We start from the raw sequence: 18606 nt of genomic DNA on the forward strand, positions 1-18606 counted from the left end.
TCATGTGATCCCCAACAATGTGTCTTGCAGAAATATTGTTCTTCTAGTATTTTAGAGAGTATCTTGCGTTGGAGATGGAAGCCTAACATACAAGTGTTTAAAAAATCTCGGCCCTCCCCGTGCAACCCCAGTTGATTGAGAGATTAATTTTGAGAGGTTGGTGGGGTTGGGATGTTGAATCATCAGCGACTACTTTCTAAAATGCCTACAAAGGCAACCATTGAACTTTGTTTTTGTTTTTTTCTTGGGTAATGAAATAGGGGGAAAGATTGAACTTTGTTTTTTGATTCCTTGTTTTGCAGTTCTCTAGCTTCCATGACCTTTGGCCTCTTCCATTAGAAAGATTTCATCACGAAGGTCAATTAATAGACACAGTTTCAATTGAGCTGACCGTCGGAGAGTCTTCGATGAAAAACAGAAGCAACTGGTGAAGGTAAATTTTAAAATGGGGTCAATTTAAGCTCACATCATTGTGGTTTGGGCGTGCACACACTGATTCATGTCACTTCAAACTTGGAAAACAAAAAGTTGTACCACATTACTCTGACACTCTGAACACCATTTTCGGCTTTGTACGAAACAAGTCTGTTATAAATGTGATACGCTCTGTTTCTTTTTTGTTCAAAACGGCAGATTCCATACTAGTTGATCATCACCAAGCTAGTTAACAGAGTCTTGGGTTTCAAAAAAAAACAAAGAAAACAACAGAGTCCATGCCTATTTGATTGATCATGACCTAGCTGAAAAGATCCATGTTAGCTCCAAGTTAGAACATGCCGGATTTGGAATATTTTGATGATCGCTTATCGGCATCCGTTGTGGACAGATAAAAGGCTTGGGAGGCATCTGTAGGTATTCAACATGCCTTTCAAGCATCTCTGTGAGTTTTTTCATTGATGGACGATCGCTTGGTTTCAATTGTATACACCATAAGGCTATTATGACCATCTTTCTTATTATTTTCATTTCATCTTCATTGACATCACCCATCTCCAAGTCCTTTCCCTCGATATATTGATTGAACACCCAAGAAGAGAAGTAAATTTGGCTTGAATGCTCTGCCAAGGCATTCAAGTTCTTCCTTCTGCTTGCCATTTCCATCAACAACATTCCAAAACTGTAGACATCGGCTTTGTACGAAACACCTCCAAGATTTTTGTAGAACAACTCAGGAGCCATATATCCCATTGTTCCCCTAGCTGCCGTCATAGAGACAACGCTATTATCTGTTGGAAATCTTTGGGTTGAAATTCTCATCAAGAAGAATGTTGTGAGGCTTGATATAGAAATGCAGAATTTGCATGTCACAACCTTCATGCAGATATTCAATCCCTTGAGCCACTCCAAGAGAAATCGCATACATTTTATCACAACTTAAAGGTGTACTTCCTTCTTTTGAATAAATATATTTGTCAAGCGACTCATTGGGCATGAAATCATAGACTAGAGAGCACTTTGATCCCTCCACACAATAACCAACAAGCCAATTGTAGCTACCTCGCTCATGAAATCTTGCCCATTAGCTTTAGACTAGCCCAAAATCTTAATTGCTCCAAAACGACCACTGCTCAATTTTCCTTTAAATACAGTGCCAAAGCCACCTTCACCCATTTTGTCCTTGAATGCACCATTCATCTTCTTTATGTCTGAGTAAGAGTACCTTATTGAAGTTATTATCAGCCTGCAGAAAATCTTTTATGGTGCTATAGATAAAGAGCCATATCACAAATGGAGCCCCAAACAAAAATTTCAAAATAACAGGTCCTGCGCAGTAAAATTACTAATTAATCATGAGTAAATATACTTTTTTTGGTGCTCTATATCCACAGATTTCAAAGGCACCGGATGTATGCCCTTACCAATGCCAAAAAAAAAGTGAACAGTATCAATCCCCTTCCTGCAAAAAAAATACAATAAAAGTGAACAGTATCAAGAGACCTGAGGACGTTTGAGAAGTGCAAAGCCCAAATATAGTATCAAGAGATCCGATGGCCTTGCTTTTACTTTGTTAGTGTTAGAGCTTGCTCTGAAATGAACAATCCTTGACCCATTTGAGGTGGTTTATGTTGACGTGAGTCTTCTAATTAATTAAGGAGATTTATTTTCTTGATTAATTAAAGGATTTAGTTTCCTATTCTATATAATTGATAAATTATTGTACAATTAGGAGATACTATCCTAATTGATTACTGTATCTATTTCCTTGTAAAGCACTCATGTAAACTCTTATATATACCTCCTTATGGAGAAGAATAAAAACTAACCCAAAGTATTCAAACTATATTCACATTTTAGTACGGTATCAGAGCAATCAATCCTAGGTTGTCTCTAAACCTTTATCTCAAATTTCTCATATTCAACTCCAAAACCCTAAATCAAATTCCTCATATTTTTTCCTCTTATCAAAATCCCTAAACACATTCCCTTAAATCTTATACACATACCTCTCAAATCCAATTCCTACATCAAATTCCTCAAATCAAATTCCTCAAATCACAGTTCCTCACATTCTCATATCACATCTTACTTCCGTTGCGATGCTAGGAACCCCTATGATTCTCCCCCTTATTGCAGACTCACAGAAGCACGTAGTCAATCCTGCTGACTCGGCTACCCGGACTCATGCTTATATCGCCACCACCAAAGGTTATACTTTTCATAGGTCTTCTAAAAAATCCGCGTGGATTATCGACTTGGGCGCTACGGATCACATGACATTTGATCCTGGCCAACTTATTAGTTGCAAATCATCCACTCCGTCGGTGGTGTCTAATGCTAATGGTACCCCCTCCCCTGTGGTTGGGGAGGGCTCTCTATCTCTCTCTACTTCCCTACATCTGGATTCTGTATTACTTGTTCCATCTTTGGACCATAAATTGCTATCTTTTGCACAACTTACTATTACTTTGGGGTGTAGTGCAACATTTTGGCCTACTCATTGTGTTTTTCAGGACATCCTCACAAGAAAGACGATTGGCTGTGGTACTCAGCGGAGCAACCTCTACTACTTGGACTGGGCATTGGATAGTGAGGTCAAGGTTGGTCAAACTTTCACAACCAGTGGAACTTGTTTTGAGGGGGAGAGAGACAAAATTTAGTTATGGCATAAATGTCTTGGGCATGCCTCGTTCGGTTATCTTAAGAAGTTTTTTCCATTATTATTTTCCGGTCTTGATGTTTCCAGCTTCCAGTGTGATGCGTGTGAATTGGCTAAAAGTCATCGTGTCCTGTTTCCATTAAGTTCAAATAAGATTTTGGTTCCGTTTTCCCTTGTTCATTTTGATGGTTGGGGATCTGCTAAAATTTCCACTCCGGTAGAGGCGCGATGGTTTGTCACGTTTATAGATGATTGCACACGCATGACTTGGGTTTCCCTTCTCAAAACTAAAGGGGAAGTCAGTTCCAGGTTTTAACAGTTTTATCAAATGGTGGAGACTCAATTTCATGCTAGAATCCAAGTTCTTCGTTCTGACAATGGCAGAGAATTTCTCAACCATGATCTTAACCAGTTCTTACAAGATTGTGGTATCAACGCTCATGCCCTTACACTCCCCAACATAATGTGGTGGCTGAAAGAAAGAACAGACACCTTTTAGAAGTCGTTCATGCCTATCTTTTTGGTGCCAATATGCCACGATCCTTTTGGGGCAAAGCCGTCGTTTCTGCAGCATACCTTATCAATCGGATTCCCTCTAGTATCCTAAATTTCCAAACACCACATCAAACACTTTACCACCATATCTAAACACCTCCCACCCCAAACCTGGAACCCCAGATTTTCAGCTGTGTTGTATTTATCCACCTACATGATCACCAACGAAGCAAATTGGATCCCCGGGCCGAAAAGTATGTTTTCATTGGCTATGCACCACATCAGAAAGGATACCGGTGTTATCATCCTCCTATTCAGAAGGTCTTTACCTCCATAGATGTTGTGTTTCGAGAACATGACTTATATTTTTCAACAACCCAGGAGGAGAATCGAGAATCCACCACTACTCCAATTCTCGATTTTTTCCCCAAGATGTCACTTTGCATCAAAATGACCCATCGCCAATGGAAAGCACCCGATTGCCCCCCCATTAGTTTTTCAACTACAGAAAACCTGCTTCAAAATGACCGGTCGCTAGCAGACAGCGACCAGTCGCCAGAGGAAAACTTTCAGTTGTCTCCACGTAGTCAAAATCAGGAGGAGGAAATTACCTGCTGAGGAAGTCATTCAGGTAACATCTTTTCCTGAAACTGATAACACTAATAAAATATCTCATGATGATTTGATTTCAGAAGGCACATAGCCTACATATCAGCTTCCAGAAAGGAAGAACCGTGGCAAACCTCGAGTACAATATAAAGCAGATCTTAAAGCCAAAGGAAAATACCCCATCAATAATTATATATCTCTCAGCAGATTATCAGAGTCATGTGTGCACTATGTGAAGTAGTTGGCTGACATATCTGTCCCTAATAGTGTAACTAAAGCACTAGAAGACCCAAAATAGAAAGAAACTATGAATGAAGAAATGCGAGCTCTCCAAAAGAATGTTACATGGGAACTGGTGCCCTTACCTCATGAAAAGAAGACAATAAGATGCATGTGGATTTATATTGTGAAACTCAAAGCAGATGAATCCATTGAAAGATATAAAGCTAGATTGGTGGCAAAGGGGTACACACAGATATGGGATAGACTACGAGGAGACCTTTGCCCCAGTAGCCAAGATTAGCACTATTAGAGTCCTATTGTCTCTAGCAGCAAATCTCGATTGGCCACTACATCAGTTTGATGTCAAAAATGCATTCTTACATGGAGACTTTGAAGAAGAATATATGGACTTACCCCCAGGATGTAATTCAGTTCCTAACAAGAAAAATCAAGTTTGCAAGCGCAGAAAGTCATTATATGAGTTAAAGCAATCTCCCAGGGCTTGGTTTGGCATATTTACTAAATCTATGAAGAATTTTGGATATATACAGAGTAATTCATATCACACCCTATCCTTGAAGCGTGATGAAGGAAAACTTACTGCATTGATTGTTTATGTAGATGACATAATCGTAATTGGAAACGATACAGAAGAGCAGCTGAGGTTGCAAAAGTATTTGTCTATGGAATTTGAGATGAATGATTTATGTGATCTGAAGTACTTTCTCGGAATCGAAGTAGCAAGGTCAAAAACTGGTATATTTCTGTCCCAAAGGAAGTATGTAATGGATTTACTCATTGAAACATGAATGCTTGGATGTAAGCCTGCTGACACACCCATTGAGATGAATCACAAGTTGTGTGAAGGCATGGACTAAGAACCAACCAATAAGGAACACTACCAACGCCTTGTTAGAAGGTTGATATACTTGGCACACACAAGACCAGATATTGCATACGCTGTGAGTGTGGTTAGTCAGTTTACGCATTCACCCAGCGTTTCTCATAGGAACGCAGTTGATCGGATCTTTAGATACTTAAAGTCAGCCCCTGGGAAAGGATTAATGTTCTCAAAAATTGGAGATCTTGAAGTTGTTGGATATACAGATGCTGATTGGGGTGGTTCTATTACAGATAAATGATCTACTTCTGGTTACTTTACATTCATGGGAGGTAACCTAGTCACTTGGCGGAGTAAAAAGCAAAATATGGTTTCTCGGTCTAGTGCAGAAGCAGAGTATCAAGGAATGGCTCACGGAGTTTGTGAATTATTGTGGATCAGAAGACTCTTGACAGAATTGGGCTTTAAGCCAGAAAAGCCAATGGAGTTGCATTGTGACAACAAGTCAGCTATCGATATTGCCCATAATCTAGTTCAACATGATTGAACCAAACATGTTGAGATGGATACACATTTTATCAAAGAAAAAATTGATAAGAAGGTCATCTGCCTACCATTCGTAAATCAAAAGATCAACTAGCATATATCTTAACAAAAGCTGTTTGTAGCAGAGTATTTCATGACTCATTTACCAAGTTAGGCATTGGTGACATATATGCACCAACTTGAGGAGGAGAGTTGACGTGAGTCTCCTAATTAATCAAAGAGATTTATTTTCTTGATTAATTAAGGGATTTACTTTCCTATTCTATATAGTAGACAAATTATTGTATAATTATGAGATACTATCCTAATTGATTACTGTATTTATTTCCTTGTAAAACACTCATGTAAACTCCTATATATACCTCCTTATGGAGAAGAATAAAAACTAACCCAAAGTATTCAAACCATATTCATATTTTAGCAGTTTACATCTCTTGAAATAAAAAAATTCATTGACAGCAAATTAAATATTGGCCCAAGTTTAAAGAAGTTGGGCTGATAGCTAAAATGGTTTTGTGGACTTGTTGCTAAATTGGTTTAGGCCCAAATGAAGGCCCAAGTTTAAAGAAGTTGGGCTGATAGCTAAAATGGTCTTGTGGACTTGTTGCTAAATTGGTTTAGGCCCAAATGAATTAATATTAATATTTTTACAAAACATGTACGTTGAGGGGGTGACTGTAATGGGAAGTTACTCCCACCCACACAGTACGTGAGGCCATAACTGGCTCCACTCTGTCAGTTCCTCTAAGTCCATAAAAAGGGACTAAAGGAGGCAAAGAACACAGAAAGAAAAAACACCCAACTGCTACAGAAATACACAGAAGAAAAAAAGAAAACACCTAACTATTGCAGAAATCCAAAGAATAGAAGCAAGCAAAAGAGATACGAAGCTCTGTCACAATACCACTAAGAAGGTATAAACAAATTCATTTAAGTATCCTTTATGAACAACTGACTTGTAGGTAAAAAAATATGTATGTGAGGCCATTGTACAGAAGCCTGAACTTCCTCCATGTTTGATATCAAGAAATGTATCATATCAATAGAGACCTCAGCAGTGGAAAAATATGAACAAATCCTCCCAAATTGGCAATAATTATGCTACTTACACAAAGAGAGCTCTCACAAGGATCTCTCTGTTGTGAATTACAGATGGGCTTCTGTAAGAACCCCACTGTACAAGTGTTGTGAACACCTTGTGAGTGTCCATAGGCACATTGTGATACTCAGAAAAGACCTTGCGAGTGTTCTTGAGTACCAAAAACATAAAACATCAACAGCTCAGACGCTTTGCTACATGCTCAACCCACCTTCAGCAGAGCAAAATTCCAAATCTGCAGATTGGAGAAAGAACAGGTAGCAAAACGTGCTGCAAATGGAGAAAATCAATAACTCTGTTTTAGTCTCACCCATTGGCATAAACAGAAGAAAATATATTAAAGGAGATGCAGAAATTACTGAGTGCCAGAAAGCTTACAAAAGCTGATGATTCACACCCACATTATGTGCTTCAAAATTTGCCAATAAAGAAAAAATCCCCAGCCAGCAGCCCAAGAAAATTATTAAGCCAGCACTCCTCTGTAGCAAATTGAAAATATCATAAAAGCTTCTCACTTTGTTGCTGGCAAAACATGAAGCAACTGAGACAAAGCAAAGTCAACACCTCAATTGGCAGTATGATGGCCCTCTCAAATAATGTGAGTCTGCAAAGGGAAACATGCGAAGCCTTAGAAATTCCAATCAAATTGGAAAGAAAAGAAGGCACAAAGCATTAGCAAGCAAAAAAAAAACAGCAAAAGAAAAAATGGCTCACCAAGAAGCCTCCTGTGTTGCAGCTGTTGAAGAACCCAAAAGCAACATAAGCCAAGAACAAAGAAAGCCTTCCTGTCAAGTCAATACAAAACCAAAGATGAGTATTTTTTTAATTATCCGATTGACTCTAAACACATAATGAGTAAAGACAAAACCCATTTTGGTGGAAGTCTGCCACAAGTACATAGGAAACAACAAAAAGCCAAAAAAAGGTCAAACATGGATTCGTGGCTGAACTTTGAGATTAAAAATTGGGAGAAGCTTCAGCTATGAAGTTGGTACTGCCAAACTCAACAAAATACACAAATAGCTCTTTGGCTTGTGCATGTTGTATTAGGCAAAGAAACCCAATTCGTGTTGCACATAAGGAAAAGAAAGAAGAAATGGCTTACAAGACCTACTCTAAAACAAAAGAGGGTTGAGATTATGTTATTGTGTCAGAACAAAAAAAACACAGAGTTGGGAAGGCCAAGGAGAGACCAGCAAAAGCAAGGAAGATGAAAAGAAACAAAAAGACAAAAAGAAGAAAAGTAGCAAATAAAGAATAATAAGCTCTGTACTTCTTTTTGGTTCAAAAGCTCTATATTTCTTTTGACAAACTGACGATGCCTTTCAAGTTCCCAGACTTTAAACTAATAATTTAATAGGCTATGAGGTCTAACTCTTACAGAAAGGAGCAAAGGAAAGGACCAACCTTGTTTTGATATCTCTTTCGTTTTGGCGTTTCAAACTCAAAGCTCTGAAGTGATTAGCGGGTAGCTGAAGAGATATAGAAATTGGTCCAATTTGAGTTTAATTTCAACTACTCCAGATAAAGATGGGAGTGACTTAGTTTGGATTAATCTCTACTACTGCAAACAGATATTGGTTTCAAATGCAACTGGCTCTCAAAGCCTCTCTGATGTGGGCTTTTTGTTTATGGGCCAACTAATGGAAATGTCAAGACCTGAAAACAAATTGATGGGTTGACAAAACAAATTACCCATTACCTCTCAAAAGCCCAAAATATTTTATAGGTGGTCCAAATAAATTATGTGGTTCATGGATTAATCCTTAAAAACCATATGTGAGTAAATTAATGGGCTCATTAAAATGCCTTTTAATTTTCTTTGGACATTAACAATAAAGATGGTACAAAACCATTCCAAATTTTCTCATGGGTCATCTACCCTGCAAATTTCAATGAGATCAAATTCAAATCTCTCAAATATAGGAATTCTTTCAAGGGATCATTCATTCCTTGAAAGTCAAATCAAATTATACTGAACTACGTCCGGTTTGATTTCGCCAAGGATACGTAGGCAATTTGGACATTCAATCCAGATACGACCGCAAGTCCAAACAGAATCCCTGGTGTCCTTAACCAAATTCGCCCCAAACACTTTTCCAACCACAAAATCAAATTGAATCCCTGGTCCAACCACATTCATCCAAATTCCATAAAATTTTCTCATACCACAAATTCTTTCAAGAGGTCATTCATTCCTTGAAAGTCCAATCAAATTACGTGAGAACTACAAAAGGCTTGATCCCCAAAATAGGGTATGTAGGCAGTCTAGGGTTCCCTGGATTCAGCCGTAACATCAAGTAAATTCCATTATTTATTTCATTCTTCATATTGGAATCAAAGGGTTTTCTCTTTCCAAAGAGATTATAATTAAGAGATATTTTTATCTTGAATGGGTCATACTCAATTAAACAATAAAACTCTTATTTGTAAATAAGAATGAGATTATGTTGAGTGAATTTTTAATTACTTTATTACACTTTTTATCAAACAACATCAGAATAGCAATATCATACTTGCAGTACTAATTACTTGGCTGCCACACTGAACGAACTCCAGCCCGAAATTAGAAATTTAATCCACAATTTTGCTTTCCTCATTCTTTCCCAGTTTCCTACTTCTTTTATGATATCAACAATCGAAGTTCATAGGAACTACATGGCGAACCATCTTTTGTGGTGAGCGATGTGTCTTTTTTATTTCAACTCATGATAATGGGTCAGTTACATTTTGCATTGGGTTATTACACTAACACTCGTGATGTGCCATTTACCTCAATCTCTCAACCTCTATTGTTTTTTCATTTGTTTTAATAATTAAAACTAGAGATATTTAGTCATATACCCATTATTAGCACTAAAACTATAAATAAACTCTACACTATTTCATTTCTATAAACAAATCCAAAAAAAACCCAAAAAATGATAACTTACCCTATTGAATTTCATTTTAATTATTAAATTACTTTGATGCCCTATTGAGTGTTATGAGCTTTTTTGTGAGGTTTTTGGGTTGGGTTTGTTTTAAGAAATCAATTGCCGTTTTGTAATTTAAAAGAAATTAAAAGTCTTTTTGTTATGTTGTAAATGGACTTTGGGTGTGTTTCTAAAGTCCACTGCATATAGTTTTTTATTTATAATTTGGGCTATCATATTAAGTATAATAGTGAATCTCCCTTAAAACTACAAATATAAAACACATATAGATTAAAAGAAATATATTAATTATGTAAATAAATAAAAAAAAGCCGGTTGGCACGCGTGTGCGTGTACCAAGACACTAGAAATTCATTAGAACATTATAGAAAGAAGAAACTTTAGAAGAGAGATCACTACAATTAAGCATAATCTCAAATAAAGTTCACAAACCCAAAATAACAAAAACCCTAAAGCAACACATGAACCCTACTGCCACCACCTGAAGAAGAGAAAAGCGCGCAATACCATAACCCACTCTGTTTGCAGTCGAGCGGATATGGGTAAAACCTTCTCAGGTGATCTGTGATAGCAAGCTCTTGGGTCCTTCATCACATGACCAACAAAGGACATATCAATGAAGGGACTCTTAAGAGTAGAGACGATCTGAAGAGAATCACTCTAAAAAAATTCGTTACTTAAAGCCTCTTTCCACCTAAAGGGCCGGAAAAACATGGTCATATAGTGTATTGTTCGACCTGCCACAAAGTGCCCATCTGAATTGTAAACCACTATCTCCATTCCCCTTTCTGGGCCACCCAACTTCCAAACCCCATCCATATTGAATTTGAGACTACCAAATGCAGTCTTGTTCCACAATTATGTCTTCAAATGATGGAGAGCAGCACCTCTATCTAATGAGTTCATTCGCATAAATTCTTTTAACTGCACAACAACTCCATGACAAACAATAGCAGGGGTAACGTCCTTTTGCTAACTTATTTTACTATTCCGAGCATCCCAAGTGGCCTGTCCAAGCATAAGAAAGAGATCAAAATCTGATTGCTTGAGAGTTGCAGCTCAAGACAGAACCCACTTGTTTGAGAATGCCACTTGATTTAATGTATCAAAATTGATTCCCAAATCATCAAATATAATCCTCACAATTTAGGAATGAGAATGTGCATTAGTGATGCGTGAATTTCGCACAAGCAATTAGGATGAAGTTAGCCTCAGTCAATTCTCCTTTGAGAGTGTTCTTTAGCTGACTTGGGTGTTTGAAGATGTATTTTTGCTACTTGGAGTGGCCAAGTAAGGGTGAGATTTCAGCTGCCAATTACTGCACGAAGACAAAGAATGGTCACAAAATGGTGGTGAGACAGCCATTAACCACCCTCCAATGCCTAACTTAGCCTTCCTTAAAAGAAGCTATGAAAAGAATTGTACTTAAAATGGAGGAAATTTATATTACCTTTAAGGTTGAAAAGTACGCCTATTTTATACTTTAGAAGATGGCTTCTTTTCTTGCATTGTTTCGATCTTGGAGTGAAGGTTCGTTAGTGACGTGGCACCTTCTTGGTGGTTGATCCGTTGTAGGTAGACATGTGTCTTCTCTTTCGGAGGAGTCAATCTTCAACGGAATATTCATGGGATAATTGGTCCTTTCAAGTAAGCAGCACGTGGACTTCTGGGTGAAGCACCCAAGTGCTCAGCACTCCAAGGGCGGTGTGGTCCATGAGTCGTTCCTTCGAGACCGACTGCATGAATGAAATGGGCATGGTCAACCTTTTTACTACGTGCGCCTCCTTAAGCATGGATAAGGGCCTCTTTGGACCTCGTTATGGTCTTTTAGGCCCGGTAACTTCTGTAAATGATGGAGGCTAGTTACTTGACTCTTTTTCGAAGGCCCTCTTTGTATTTGGTATCAACAGAAGACCCCCAAGTCCTTAAGTAGTCCAGTTGATCGAGAACTTTCGCCACGTATAGAGAGGGGAGAAACAATGTGCTGTTTGGCTGCGCAGGCGCAACTGCTTTCAACATGATGAGGCATGTCATTTGAGGCTTCAATGTCTGAAGCATTCAAAAATCACTTCAGTCTCCTTGTGTCCACTTGTCCGACTTTCATCAACGGGCTCACTGTTCCACATTTTTGTGTATAAATAGAAACACTTAGGCAGAGAAACTTCATTTCCACCTTCTGAATTTCTAAGCTAGAACCTCTTCTAAATTTCTCTACTTATTCTTACTTCTTGTCATTCGTGTCATTTCTCCGTTGTCAGTATATTAAGTGAGTTACTTGATGTGACTTTCCATAAATGTTACTGCTTGTGTCTTGTGTTTCTGGTTCTTTCTAGTCTTCCACTAATGTTCCACTATTGTTTCTGGTCTATTGGTGATTGAGTATTATGGTCAAGGAAATGGTGGCAGAGTAGTAGGCGAGTCTAGATTTTTAGCGTATCTGATGAAGCACCTAGGCATTGGGCTCTCCGAGGGCGGTGAGGTCCATGCATCATCCTTTCGGAACTGATGTTTATACCATATCTGACCAAGCAACTAGAAGCAACTCTAGGCCGAGCAAAGAGTCCCACATTGGAATATTGCAAGAAGTGAAGACTCCTCCTCAGCTATAAAAGGAGACAACTCTCCACTTAGAGAGGGAGATCTCTGGGCTGGACTTTATCTTTAGTCATGGGCTTCTCCCTTCTTCCCTTTATATTTGGGTTCAACCCCATGTACAAATGTAAACACATACATTATTATAGTGAGAATATACTTCTCCATGGACGTAGCCCATTCATTAAGGGTGAACCACGTATATCTTGTCTTCTGTATATTTATCGCTTGCCCAAATCCTCACACACTTGGTGAAGGTCCTCACCTTCACACATCATCACTAAGTTGGGCTCAAAAGTGCCGAACCATTTTTGAGCGTCAACAACTGACATCACGAGTGAAATGGGTATGGTCGACCTTTTAAATCCTGAGGGCTTCCTTAGGCGCGAAAAGTTGGATGTCTAAATCATTCAACAATCACCTCAGTCTCCTTGTGTCCGCTTGTCCGACTTTCATCAATGGGCACACCATTCCACCTTCTTGTGTATAAATAGAAACACTTAGGCAGAGAAACTTCATTTTCACCTTCTGAATTTCTAAGCGAGATTCTCTTCTAAATTTCTCTATCGATTCTTACTTGTTGTCATTCGCATCATTTCTCAGTCGTCAGTATTTTAAGTGAGTTACTTGCCATGACTTCCATGTGTGTTATTGCTTGTGCCTTCTGTTTTTTGGTTATTTCTAGGTCTTCCACTGCTGTTCCACTATTGTTTCTAGTCTGTTGGTGAGAGAATTGAGTATTGTGGTCCAGAAAATGGTGGCAGAGTAGGCGAGTCCAAATTTTTAGCGTATCTTACGAAGCACCTAGGTGCTAGGCACTCCGAAGGCGGTGAGGTCAATGCATCATCCTTTCGAAACCGACATCATGATTGAAATAGGCCTAGTTGGCCTTTTATATCATGCGGGCCTTCTTAGGCGAGGAAGGTCGCAGCTCTTTGGGGCTCCTTTGGTATTACCAGAAGTCAAAGACTTCACCTGGTTGTGATAAAATCGATCTTGCCAAAAAGAGCTTATTTGGTTGAGCATGTCTTTCCTTCTTTCTTCTTCTTCTTTTTCTTGTTTTTTTGGCATGCACATCACGTAGGAGCCCCCACGTCCTTGGTCAAGGGAACTACATTCTCTTCCACTTAGGTCGCTTGCACAGGAGCAACCATGATTCAAAAAATGGCCGATCTTCAGCAAGGAGCACCTTTTAGTGGTTCAGCTGCGTGTAGAGAGGGGAAAAACAATGCGTCGTTTGGATGCGCAAACACAACTGTTTCCATAATGATGGGGGCGTCTCATTTAAGGGTTGAATGTTTCAAGTGTCGCTTCAATAATCAATAATTTTTTTTTTTTCATCTTTTACTATTTTTTTTTTAATATTTTAATATTATTTCTTAATTTTCAATTAATTTGAAAAAAATTTATTCATATTTCATTAGACAAGCTAAAAACGAAGACCCACAAATGACACGTCATCACCTAATTTCACTTTGGAGGTATCTCATTGTTAAAATTGAAAATGCAAAGACAAACATGTCCTAAACGTAACTGCAAGATACCAAATTGAAATTAACTATAAAATAAGGTTTTGGTAGGTACCAATTTCTAGTAATAAATTTTTTTATTCGAAGTTCGGTACATTATGTAACACCCCGACCCCAAATTTAACCCTTATTTAATTATTTAATTATTTAAGGGTATTTTAGTCATATTTTTAACCGGAGAGTTTGGGACCGCGACTTGTATTTTTGGATAGGTCGTACTGAGACGAGTTCATAGACACGTAGTGGGCTCGAATCGGAGTTGTAACGAGAGAGATATGGTCAAAAGAAGTCCAGTGGCACAATCGTAAATATTTCAAAATGGGATTTTTTATAAAATCAGATTTTCTCTCTCTCTCTCTCTCTCCCCTGCGCGCAGAACAGCCCCCCTTGTTACTGTTCACAGCGGCGGTTTTTGGGCCGCCGCCGCCGCATCCGGTCACCACTCGGGGTGGCACCGGTCCCAAAAGAACCGTGCCATCCTCCTCTTTCCATCCCGACCGATTTCAGCCACTGGAACCACCTGTGCTGGCCGGAAAATGCAAAAATCCGACCGATTTTAACCCAAAATTCAAGGAGCTCGATCTCCCTCCTCCGGCCACCAAATCCGACGAGCAAGGTATGGTTTCTCACCTATTTTTCATGCTCTAGCTGCCTGTTGGGTAGGATTAGATCGATTTTTAGCGTAACCAATTCGATTTTCGAATTGAAAATCGGCCGAACTTCGGCCGCCGTGATTGGCCATTTCCGGCCACTTTTTGGGGTAGGTCCAAGAACAAAAGTGGCTCCAAATAGGGTGTTATACTTAGGGTAGGAGTTTGGAGCCGTGGTTTTGAGATTTTCCGGTGAAGCGTTATCGCTTTGGGCACCCACGCGCTGCCGGCGCGTGCGGCGGCGCGTGGGCACTGTAGAAAATTAGCACTGTGTTCCTATGAGATCCTTAGGTTGTCACGAGTGCGTAGGATTTCGCGGATCTCAATTCGGACGTCGTTTGACTATCAAACGGATAATCGCATATTATGCGTTATCCGGGTTCGATAGATTGGGACCGTCGGATGGTCCCAAATTTAATATATGTTAATCTAGGTATTTATAGGATCGTGTAGGAATTCACGGATCGTGAATCGGAGCCCCGGATGTTCCGAATAATAATTTTAAGTTTATATTTTATATTAACCGTCAGATCGTGCGATCGTGAGCAATCCGACCGTCCGATCTGAACCAAACTTGCAGGACAAGTGTCCTATACCTGGTAGAACCCATAGGGACTTCCGGATCGGAAATTGGAGGTCGTGGGTTCTGCAGGTCCGGTTGACCAGGGTTAGAGTAGTTTGACCCTTGGTTGACCGTGAGTCTTCCGGAGTAATCTCACCTTGTTAAGGGATGATTATCGGGTGCTAGACCGTTGTGGAGGATTACACAATATTAGAAGTTATTTGTATAATTATAATTCTATATGGTTGTACAAGGGTACAACAGAGTTTAGAATGTCAGTTTGGAGTGCTATACGCACTACTCTAGGTACCTCCTCGGATGTTGGATCCACTACAAGTACCACCAAGTGAAAGTTAGGTCCCGCGTGGCGTAGGTTATCCGGTGTTGGGACAGACCCCATACGTGGCGTTGGTTGTACCGGCGTATGGGGAGCTATGTAATATGATGTTCAGGTCTCACGTGGCGTAGGTTATCCGGCGTTGAGACAGGCCCCATACGTGGCGTTGGTTGTACCGGCGTATGGGGAGATTATGTGATATTGTGTTGAGGTCGCACGTGGCGTAGGTTATCCGGCGTGTCGACAGACCCCATACGTGGCGTTGGTTGTACCGGCGTATGGGGAGATTTGTGATATGATATTGAGGTCCCGCGTGGCGTAGGTTATCCGGCGTTGGGACAGGCCCCATACGTGGCGTTGGTTGTACCGGCGTATGGGGAGATATTATGATAGTATGGCATGGTCGCACGTGGCGTAGGTTATCCGGCGTGTTGATAGGCCCCATACGTGGCGTTGGTTGTACCGGCGTATGGGGAGAATATGTGAAATACAGAGAAATGATATAAGGTATCGCCCAAGTGTGGAATTGGGTTTTAGGGAAGAACTACGTGTGGCTTGATCCCTCAAGGAGGGTACGTAGGCAGCCTGAGGTTATTAGGTGCAGCCGCAGACTAAATAGTAGTCATATTTTGTATTTGAATTGTTTGGTAGTTGTTGAGAAATTATTGGAAGGCCGAAGGCCATTTATGAGAATTTGCATGAAATTATATTGTGCATGCTACCAGTTGTGGATATTAAATGCGTTTTTATGCAGGTTGAAATTTTGGGAAATGTCCAATTTATAGGGGAGACTCTGCCGAAAGGAAGTCTCGGTCTTTAGTGATTGGGTCTGACATCGGAGGGATGTCAGGAATTCCAAAGGGTTCGTCTCGGATTTTGAGAAAATTCGGGGCGGGTCCTTTCACATTATTTGCAATCCATTTAGGTACAAAGTTACAGATCCTAAGTGTTTAAATTTAAGGCGATGTATTCAATCCATACTTATAAAGACTTTGGGTAATTAAATGAGCGACTTTCATAAAGTTGACATATTCTTAAATACTAAAAGTCACTAGTAAATTAACAATTAGCCTTAAAAGTATACGAAAGTTATTCATTGACTAAGTTTTTTAAAAGTCATTAACTTTTTGAATATCACCAACTTTTAAAATCTTTTTAATAGTCATAAAATATGGATACAGAACGACAAGTAATTATAGTATGGTATTAGAGTACAATCACGTTATGTACCTCGTTCACGTGTTATGATATAAGTGGATATTTATTGATTAATATCAACCATATCAACCACTCATATTATAACACGTGGACGAATTATAGTATTATATAACCGTATTCCAATACCATACAATAATTTCCCATAACAAATAGGGAGGAGGTGTGAATAGCAGTAAATAGGGAATAATAATTAACAAAGCCATTCCAATAAGATTTAGAAGTGTCATATTATATAGCACCGTAACTTGATTGGTCACTTGAAAAAAGGTCAGATTTATTGGCCAAACAATCCATCCAAATATATTAGATGAGTGCTGCTATTTCCTCCCTCTCATCTTATTTCCTCACCCACCTTATTTTTCCACCCACCATATAAATTTGAAAAAAAACAAAATCTTATCTTTCCACCCACCATTATTCCTAAAATACCCTTAAATTATTAAAGTAAATTAATAACAAAATAACATTTCAAAAAAAATAAAGAACAAAAACAAAAGTCTCTCTCCCTCCTTCCCGACGCAGCCCCACCCCCTTAGCAACACTACATTAGCCGTCAGCCCCTCGCCCACCTCTTCACCCTCCTCCACCATGGCTTGAGCAAAATCCTCAAAAAACTTAGTTATTTGTGCAAAGCTTCTTTAATCTCTGCTGCTGGGAGCTACAAGACGAAGCATGATTAATACCAAAAAAAAGGCGAATTCACCTCTACACAGAACTCTTGCAAATTAATCTGCACCCACCTTACGAATTCACTTCTAGTCTAATATCAATAAAATACTAATTCACCACAAATTCAGAAGAGAAAAAAACAGAAACAAAAATATAGAAAGAAAAAATAGTAAAGAAGCAGAGAGAGAGGCTTTAATCTCATACACCAAGTGAGTTTTTATTTTATTTTTTATAATAAAGAGAAATGATTGTATTAAAAGGGTGGATAAGGCATCCACAACACTTGATTTTTTTTATAAAAAAAATTGCAACCAACAAAAAAAGAGACCACACAAAAGAATTTAAAAAAAAACAAAGGAGGAAACGAGGAACAGAGATTCATTTAACCGTTGTCACCAAATCCAACATAATGAAAGAAAGAGAGCTCCTCTGGCAACATCACCGTCGGGAGCTATGAGTTCATCGACATCGTCAGCGCCCAATTGAGCTCGTCCAAGTGGCAGATCCGGTACTTCGTGGATCTCGACTTCGCTGCGGAGTTCGAAATTGCTTTGCCGACGAGCCAGTACTCGCGGCTGCTGCAGTTGCTGCCGAGAGACTTCGTCGGCAGCTCAAAGGACCTGGTCAAAAAGGGGGAGAGAGGACAAAGAGTTTTTGTTTTAAAAAATGTTGTTTTATTTTTATTTGAAATGCTTTAAAAAAGTTTTTAACTTAGGTCCTTAGGAGTCATTTTACAAAGAGATAGATTTTTTTTAAAATTTTTAAAAATAAAGTGGGTGGGAAAATAGGACAGGTGAGTGGAAATAGCAGCGCTCTATCAGATACAGTTACAACCTTAGAAATGCTGCAAATGCTCATCTCTTCCTGTTGCATATTTTTACGCTTAGCACATCAGAAATGCTGCAAATGCTCATCTCTTCCTGTTGCATATTGTTAATGGCTTTCTCCAAAGTTCTTGGAGAAACACAAAATACCTGCAAAAAATTAAAGTGTGGGGATAAAGGCCCGCCTATCCATTTCCTTTTCAGCCTCAACGATAGGCAACCAGATCACTGTGGCTATCGTGGGTTTGCTGTGTCTTGCAATGAGAGACATCAGATGGTTCTTGAGCTGCCAATTCCAGTCAAACTCTCCGTCAAAAGCATAGATTATGAGCATCAACAAATCTCTCTGTACGACCCAGATAATTGCCTGCTAGTAAAAG

General features: G+C 39.2%; 1 pseudogene across 1 annotated transcript in view; it reads right to left on the reverse strand.

Annotated features, from left to right (window-relative positions):
- Positions 11 to 18606, reverse strand: part of LOC109947349 — an 80457-nt pseudogene continuing 61861 nt past the window's right edge. Inside the window, exons 7-8 of the transcript XR_002270188.1 lie at positions 1093 to 1332; positions 11 to 1005 (exon numbers count right to left, since the gene is read on the reverse strand). The product of XR_002270188.1 is annotated as a rust resistance kinase Lr10-like (transcript). The remainder of the gene's footprint in view (positions 1006 to 1092; positions 1333 to 18606) is intronic.

Source organism: Prunus persica, chromosome G2 (genome assembly GCF_000346465.2).
Source record: "Prunus persica cultivar Lovell chromosome G2, Prunus_persica_NCBIv2, whole genome shotgun sequence".
Classification (NCBI taxonomy): domain Eukaryota; kingdom Viridiplantae; phylum Streptophyta; class Magnoliopsida; order Rosales; family Rosaceae; genus Prunus; species Prunus persica.